Genomic DNA, 9,184 nt, shown 5'->3' on the forward strand with positions numbered 1-9,184 from the left:
TTGAGTGCCTAGAGGGGGCCAGGCAAGGTGACGGGCTCTGTGTTTATATATTTAGATTTTGGTGAAATCTGATTTTGACCGCTGTCTTAGGGTTATGCTAGCTGCCCTATCAGATGCGTCTCCATGTTTTAACACCTTAACAGACAAAAGTTGATTCCTTATTCAGATAGAATGTAGAACCGGATGTTCGAATGGCCCAAGGGTTGGACTGCGGGTCTCCTTGGAGCGGTGGGCAGCTCCAGAGCAGAGTCTGAACTGCGGCGGCCAGAGTCATGGCAGGGCAGGCATTCAGAAAGTTTCTTCCCTCTTTGACCGAGTTTTAGTTGAAAGGAATGCAGCTGAAACTGTAACCAAAGGAGGTATTATGCTTCCAAAAAAATCTCAAGAAAAAGTGTTGCAAGCAACAGTAGTAGCTGTTGGATAGGCTCTAAAGGAAAGGGTGGAGAGATTTAACGACTTAGTGTGAAAGTTGGAGATAAAGTTCTTCTCCCAGAATATGGGGGCACTAAAGTAGTTCTAGAATGACAAGAATTATTTCTTATTTAGAGATGGTGATATTCTCGGGGAGTATGTGGACTGAAATCATTATTAAAATGGCATGAAGTGAAGCTGCCCATTCCAGTGAAGTTGTGAAATCTTTCATCATGTAAATAATTTTCATGTCTCTCTTTTATAATACACTAATGGTATCCAAACTAATGATATCCAGTGTCTCTAAAATTTAGTTTTAGTGTACTGATATAAACATTAGCAAATAAAAATGCATAAATGAAAAAAAAAAAGAATGTAGAACCGGTTCTGACCCAGGTTCTTTCCCTCTTGGGGCTCCACCCTCCCTGGGGCATGAGAGTCATTTCCACTCAGCTCCCTGATAGGAAATGAGCCAGAGTAGAGAAGGCACTCCTTTCTCCTACTCACCTCTGCCCAGAAGTGACACTCATCTCCTCTATTTATACTGGTGAACATCTAGATGTGAGGTCTGGGGTGGGTGGATAGGGGTGGGTGCTGAGAAATGTCACCCTCGCTTGGCAGCCTCTTCCCAGAGGGCAGCCGCTCTGGTGGGTGGCAGCCGGGATGACCCATGTGGGGCACGTACACCGGGATGACCCATGTGGGGCGCATACACCCATGTGGGGTGCATAGCATCAGGGACCGCTAGGCTCTGCAGTGGGATTTCCCCAGGCAGGTATGCCCTATGTCAGTAATGCTGACATTGCTCAGTAGACCTTTGGCAACCCTTCTTTGGAAATTACTTTGAAAGCAATTTGGGAACAAAAGATCTTTCTTTGTAAATCCTTCAATGGTGGCCATGTGCATTCTTTGTGGGCTGATTTAATTCTTGCAAATTAGTCATGAGTCATTCAGAGTCAAGTCTGGAGCATAAAGCAGAGGCTCGGTAATGCTGTTTTGAATCCAAGTCAAAATATATCAATAAAGGGAAGAGGTGGGGTCCTCCTGTGTGCTGGTTGATTTGGCCCTGAAAGCAATTCCCTGAGAGGAGCTGAGCTCCCAGAGTGTTTTGAGCAAAGGTAGGACCGTTCGATTAGGGCAGGAACAAGAAAGCTCTTCTCAGTGTCAGACGATCTGAGTGTTAGCTGTGTAACTTGCAAGGAGACTGGGGACTCTCCAAGCCTGTTTCCTCATTTGTAAACTGATGATGGGGGAGCAGATTAGGTCGCCTCTCACCTTCTTTGAAGTGCTGACATTTGAGATTCTGAAGAGAAAGCTTTCAAATACCACCTTTCATCTGCATAGGTCAGAGCCCGAGAGGCCGTTTGAAATACTGCCTCATTATTGCTAAAACTCAGGCCTGTATTGGGGTATTTACATATCCGCATGTTCTAGAATCAGAGAAGACCATCCATCAGGGCACCTGTGGGTTACATGTGACACCGGATGGGCTTGGAGCCTCCACATCCTCCAGTATGAACTGGAAAAATAATAGTCCCCTGCCTGTGGGAATAGTGTGACCTTGAACATAAGGGAATGCGGTCTCTTAGCACAATGCCTGACACCGGAAAGTGCCGGTCAATGCTCCTGCTTGGACTGGGTCACTTTGACTGTAACTGTCACCCATGCCACTTCCAGAACCTGTTGGAACATCCCTGCCAGTGATCGGGCAGGAGGCTCCTTCGGCATGCCCCTCAAAAGAGGACTCATTGCTTCCCTGGGCAGCATCCCTCTTTGGATAGTGCTGTTTTTAAACATTTATTTTAGGGGCGCCTGGGTGGCTCGGTCAGTTAAGCATCTGCCTTCGGCTCAGGTCATGATCTCAGGGTCCTGGGATGGAGCCCCCGGGTCTAGCTCCCTGCTCAGCGGGGAGTCGGCTTCTCCCTCTGCCCCTGCCCGCCTCATGCGTGTGCGGGCACACTCTCTCTGAAATAAACAAAATCTTTAAAAAAAATAAACATTTATTTTATAAAGATTTTTTTTTTTAATTTTATTTATTTGACATAGAGACAGAGAGAGAGGGAACACAAGCAGGGGGAGTAGGAGAGGGAGAAGCAGACTTCCAGCCGAGCAGGGAGCCCGATGCGGGGCTCGATTCCAGGACCCTGGGATCATGACCTGAGCTGAAGGCAGACGCTCAACCGTCTAAGCCACCCAGGTGCCCCATAAACATTTATTTTATAAAAAGTAATAATAATAGCTACTACCATACAAAGCCTACCAGACAAAGAAGTCTCTTCATGAGAAGGCTCTCCAATGCTGAATGCCAGCTCTGAACTCCCTCCCGACTGTCTCTCCAGTGTCCTCATGTTTGTACTTTCTCCATTGTTCCTCTTATAAAAATGAATTGTTGCTCTTTCACAATTCTGACTCCTCCTTGAATAGGAACTGGCTTGTCTTTATTTCACTTAAGTGGATGGAACAGTAGGTAAGATTGGGCCTGAGCCCAGCAGAACAGGAATGTCTCAGGGGCTCAGCCTGGGCTGTGCACTGGAATCACCTGGGAGCTTTTAAAAAAATCGTATCTCAGACCATTTACATCAGCCTCCTCGAGAATTTGACATCAATATTTTCTTAAGCTTCTAGGTGATTCTAATGTGCAGCCAAGACTTAGAAGCAACGTTCTAGATGCTTGTTCCTATTAATGTGGTCTAACATTGCAATCAATTTTTGCCAGGCTCATTCATCACCATGTTGAGTCATATTTAGGCTACTGTTAAGAATGACCACATCTTTTTCTACTAAGTCAAGGATCCCCAATTCTTTACTGTGTACTTGATTTATATATATATATAAATATGTATACATATTTATGATATATATATTTATACATATTTATTATATAATATATATTTTAAAATTTTATTTATTTATTTATTTGAGAGAGAGAGAGTGTGTGTGCAAGCAGGGGGAGGGGCAGAGGGAGAGAGAGAGAATCTCAAGCAGACTCCCTGCCAAGGGCAGAGCCCAAAGCGAGGCTCCATCTCATGACCTTGAGATCACGACCTGAGCTGAAACCGAGAGTCGGTCACTTAACCGACTGCGCCATCCAGGCGCCCCTATACTTGTTTTTTTTTTTTTTATTACTCGAGTGCAAATACTTTATACAGATGAAGTCTTTTCTGGCTAAATTTGTCTCTTTTCTATAACCCAGAAGTTAGCCAATTTTATGTTATATTTTACCACAGTTAAATAAAACAAAAACAAAAATCCAAAGGCTGGCTCTAAAGATCTCCCTCCAATTATCCTCAATACCTGAGTCAGGACACTTCAAATACAACCATCAGTCTGCAGCCTAGAGCAGGTGGTAGAAAATTGTGAATAAAAATAAGTAAATGAAGCTGATGTCCATTTCCCATGTACATCATCGTGTCCCTCTGGTAGACCAGATCCTAATAGATCTCATCAATGCTTGAGAATGCTCACTGATCTGTTAGCGTATCTGTGAATCTACCAGCTTCGTCGCCTTCCAAGGAAGGAACTGAGGTTGGCTTTTCACTCTGAGAAAACACAGTGGGAGGAAGGTGTCAGGACCGGGCCGCCTGCCCCACGTGCTCAGGAGCCCCGCCTGGGGCCGGCTACGGCCTGCAGACCTGACACCTGCAAGGTCCTGCCGGGCCCCTCACGCCAGGTGTACGAATGGAACAAGGCGCTCCTCTTCCCCATGTTTGCTTATTTCCGCGCAGTTAATGTAAAATGTCCAAGGAGAGCCCACGATTGCGGGAGGGGCTTCGGCGGGTGAAGGGAGCTGGCTCTGCGGTGTGTAACTCCCCCTAGTGGTCACGGGGCGTCCCTTCTCGGGTCAGAAAAACAGGCGGTGGAAACTAGTTCGCATTTTTAGAACACAATTAAGTTTGTCGTGCAGTTTCCGTCGGCCGGTGTACCTGTCACACTCTGATGAAACCCTTCACGTGGTAATATGAAAACATCTAGGATTACTCGGACTAACCCTCTACAAAGAAAGAAAACAGAAACTATAATGCTTCTTTTGTTTTTAGTTCCCAGCTTCCCAAGACAGTGTTCTATGGAGGTAAAAATCCTCTTATGACAGAGGATTTATTAGGGAGAAAGATCAGTTCCCTTTTCTCCATAAGGCGTCCCTCTGTCATTGCCATCCCACAGAGTGCATCCTATTTCTTACTTTACCGCAAAGCCAGAGGGGCCTTCCTCACCAAAGGTGGGGAGCCATAGCAACAGATCTGCTCGGATGGCATAGTTTCCACAGGCCAGACTCTTACCCTCTAAGATCGGGATGGAATACTTTTCCCTTCAAAAGAAGTGGCTTACCCTTGATATATATATTTTTTGAAGTCACAAACTCTTGAGAAAATAATGCAAACGATGGACCCGCCTCCCTTCTCTGCCCCTCAAATACACACGCACACAAACACACACACATACACACAAAGTGTGCACACAACTGTGGGGGATCTGGTCTCCCTAAAGGCATTCGTGGACCCTGGATTGCAGGTTAAGAATCTAAGGGGGACCCTAGGTGCCCCGTGGCATGGGCGTGCAGCGCCCAGTTAGAACGCAGCTGGCCACACTCCTGAGCTGGGTGTAGCCAAAGTGAGGTAAGCATGCGTGTGTTAGAGCCACCTACCGTTTTCAGAGTAGCTCACAAGTATTTTCTCCGGACCCCTCCCAGCCACCTGGTGAGATCGGTAAGGGCAGAACCGCTCACGGGAGGGCGACCGCCGCTAAGGGAAATATGGGAGAAATGCAGACAGATTATCATAACTAAATCCTTATAAAACATTTCTCCCTCTTCTCCATGCCTATGAAGCCATTTGCTGGTGGCAACAGTGAAGGGACACATGGGGAGGAATTGTCTTATAATGCCTTGGGGAGGCGACATCCATGGAGGCTGTGCTCATTCAGGGGAGATGCTGAGTTATACTTACCCAGGCATTTGTGGGAACCCGAAGAGGCTGGCAACTGAACACCAGACTTGTCACTAAATGAATGGGGGTGTTTTCAGCTCATGGGTTATCCACCATACCAAAGTGTCATTTTCCCCTCCACCTTGAAGGATGCCCAAGTCAACTCTAGGGTGGCTGGGACGGGGGCGGGGGGGGGGTAGTTCTGATGACAGACCTTCCTGTACTGTCCTGCAATGATCAGTTATGAATCTTCATCTCTCACTGGTTGCACATAATCTCAGTCTCAAACTCAACTCAAGAATCTGTGTTTGTCTAGGTCCTTCAAAAAGCAAATGCCAAGATGGGATTAAATGTGCAAGGATTTTAACAGGGGAAGTGCCTGTGTGAGGAAAAATTGGGAGTCGGATAAGGCTGGAAGAGTTGTAGGATGTGATACAAGTCTAAGGTGAGTGAAGAACAGGAGAGAAGGTTGGGTGGAAGATACTTGGACTGTCATGCCATCTAAGGAAGGTTCATCAAAGCTGAGATAGGGAGGTCCTCCAGCCAAAGTCAACCTTCTAAGGAGGGTGTGCCCCCCGAATGGTCCAGCCTTAGTATCCTTGCCACACTCATCTGGTGGTGGGAACAGCCCATGGTGAGTGTGGTCCTGGGGCAAACACGGCACCACTGGTCACTTATACTCCCTGTAGCTGGAGGTCTGGGAGTATGGTCTCATGGCCATCATACCTTCTATCCTACCAGCTCATTTAAATTCTCCAGCCTCACTGGCTCTTAAGTTTGTAAACTTCACTTCTCCACTATCCATCATTCCTCTGTGTCCTCATTTCCCTTCTCCAGCAACTTAGATTTCAGGGCCCATCCCTAGAATCGCTCTCTTATAAACACCCCAAAGTCTGCTGAGCTCGGCTTGCTCTGAGATGCTCATCTGGTCTAGTAGACACTAGTAGATGTCTATTCCCCACACCCTTCTTCTTAGCAGAACCCTCATTTGGTTCATGGAGTTCACCACACTATCCTAAGCCAATGGTTCTCAAACTTTGCTGTGCCTCAGAATCACCTGAAAGGCTTGTTAAAGCACAGATTGCTGGGACTGACACCTATTCTGATTCAACAGGTCTCCATAGAGGCTCAAGAATTTACTTAGTGAGTTCTCAGGTGATGCTCATGCTGTGGGTCCAAAAATCTCACTTTGAGAACCACAGGTCTAAATCCATCCTCATAAACCCATAGCCCTCTTGCCATGGTAATTGTCAGGATCTGAAGAAAATGCCCCATGCTCCCTGGCTGGTGAAAGCTTTTCTCACCATCCTGCTCCACATTAACAAGGAAGCACGTGGACCTAATTGCCAATTGCAATCATGTCACAACCACAAGACACAAGTTATCACAAGGGACCAATATGTGAACAGCCAAGTAGAGAAGAAAGAACCCGGATCCTTGAAAAAACCACTGGGCCACAGAATCACCCATCCCTGGAGCTTGACCTACCTCTGAACCTCCCTTTAAGTTAAATAATTCATTTTCTTATTGTTTAAGCTGGTTTGAGAGAGGTTTTCTGTTACTGGCAAAGAAAAACATCCTAGCTGGTACACCTAGGAAAAACCAAACCGTGATCTAACCCAACTGATGTTTGAGCGTGTACCTACACCTAAACTGCTGAATACTTTTTTAAAAAAGATTTTATTTATTTATGTGACAGAGAGAGAGCATGAGCAGGGGGATGGGCAGAGTGAGAGGGAGAAGCAGACTGCCCGCTGAACGGGGATTCCAACACCAGGCTCAATCCCAGGACCCTGAGATCGTGACCTGAGCCGAAGTCAGATGCTTAACCAACTGAGCCACCCAGGCGCCCCTAAAAATATACAGTTATCATGCTGTTAGACCAGCTCTACATACTGTGTGTTTGTTGAGCAGAACTTGACTTACCTTAGTGCATTTGCTTATACACCCACCCATTAGGCATAATTCTTTCATATTGCAGGAAGCAAAAAAAATCTTCCTTTGGCCTTGGTTTGATGACAGGCTGTATGTTTCACTTCTCAACAGTAGCAGGGGGGTACCTGCTTTTCACACTGTTGAGTGTCCAGCTCAGCTCTGTGGGTCAGCTGACAGCTATTAGCTATTATCATATTGATAAAATATACACAACATAACATTTACCATTTTAGCCATTTTTAAGCATATAGTTCAGTGGCATCGAGTACATGCACATTTTGTATTAGTCTGCTCAAGTTGCCATGGGAAGTCCAAGATCAAGATCCGGCGGAGTTCCATTTCTGATGAGGGCTCTCTTCCTGGCTTACAGAGGGCTGCCCCCTCCCTGTGTCCCCACATGGCCTTTTTTTTCTGTGTCTGCACAGACAGGGGGGTTGGTGAGGGAGTGGGGGAGAGAGAGACATCAAATGAAAAGGCATAGGATTTGGACCACGGCTCTTTCCTATTCCTCCCCCAGGGGTAGATTTGTTCTTTCCTTTCTCCAGAAGTGATAGTCCTTATCTAGGTCTTGGAGGTAGAGGTTTGTTGCCCCTTCCCCAGCAGCTTAAAACTTTTGCTCTGTATGCAAGAAGAGTCCGGCAGGAAAGTTTTATGCCATGTGACAGTCGTGGTCGAACCCTTTCCACAGACCCACACCGGCGCCTCTCTCTGGTCTCCCTCCTGACTCCCAGGGTTCTTGTGAGCACCCAGTGGAAGCCGCTGGAAAAGAGCTATAAATGAGTGCCAAATTCCCTTGTGTTTGGGTTTCTCAGGGGTCCTACACTGTCATGCCAGTGCATACCCAACCTTTAGCAACTTGTTAAAATTTTAGCTGATTTCTTCTTACCTCCTTATATGGCGGTCAGTGCCTCTTCCTCCCATGCTCTGCCAGATAGAACAGTCCATGCATCCAAATTTACTTGGAGGATCCTTTCCCTCCTTGGAATTCCCGCTACTTATTTGCCTTGCAACACTTGCTTTGTGAAGCCCTCAAGAAAAGTCACGATGTAGATTACCCGGCTTTCTCCTATCGTTAGGGCAAGAACAACGCTCTTTCCAGCTTTCAACGTCTTCAGTGGGAGAAGAGCCTTCATGCAGAGGTATGTTGAGGTCCAAATGAAGGCATGTGTGTGCAGCCACTTGATGGATTCTATCATCTCCATAAAAATTACGGTTATGAAACTTACACCAGGGCAGCAGGCAAGATCTGTAGGGATGCACCTGATCTCTAACAGCAAACAAGCAAACCGTGGAAACAATCATAATCTCAGTCAACAGCAGAGAAGAGAGAGAGTGAGGCAGCCCATAATGGGACACCATGCAGCAGTGAACACACTACTGTATTCAACCACACTAAAAAAATCTAAGCAGTACGTCAAATTAAGGAAGCCAGACACAAAAGAGCACGTACACTATGATTCCATTTAGAGCAAGTTCAAAAACCTGCAAAAAACTAAAAAAAACATATGTTAGGGTGTGTCATCTCAGAGGAAGCTATAATGAAGAGCAAAAGAATGATTAGCATAAGATTTGGAATAGCGGCGACCATTTTTTGAAGTAAGAGGTTGGTAAAAAGTCAGTACAATTTAGGGTTTCCGTTTCCCCACGACCACTGTTCTCATTGCTTTCAAGGACTTTAGGGAAGGTCAGATGTAATGACTGCTGATGTATTGGTCTGATTAAACATTAATTTTCCAGGGCCAGAGGTGGAGCCTGAATTAGGTTCTTTGCTCCGTGGATGTGAGGACCGTACCCAGCGACACTGACTTGCAGAATATGTGAGCTTCATTGTCACCTCTTGTCATTTTGACACCGAGAGCATTAGATATGGAGCTTCTCCAGGAAAGGAGGGCATTGAGGACTCAAGTTTCTCCTGA

General features: G+C 46.2%; 1 pseudogene; it reads left to right on the plus strand.

Annotated features, from left to right (window-relative positions):
• The first annotated feature begins 272 nt into the window (after window positions 1-272).
• On the plus strand, window positions 273-785 carry LOC118539096 (10 kDa heat shock protein, mitochondrial pseudogene; annotated as a pseudogene).
• Window positions 786-9,184: the final 8,399 nt, after the last annotated feature.

This window comes from Halichoerus grypus, chromosome 13 (assembly GCF_964656455.1).
Source record: "Halichoerus grypus chromosome 13, mHalGry1.hap1.1, whole genome shotgun sequence".
NCBI classification, from domain to species: domain Eukaryota; kingdom Metazoa; phylum Chordata; class Mammalia; order Carnivora; family Phocidae; genus Halichoerus; species Halichoerus grypus.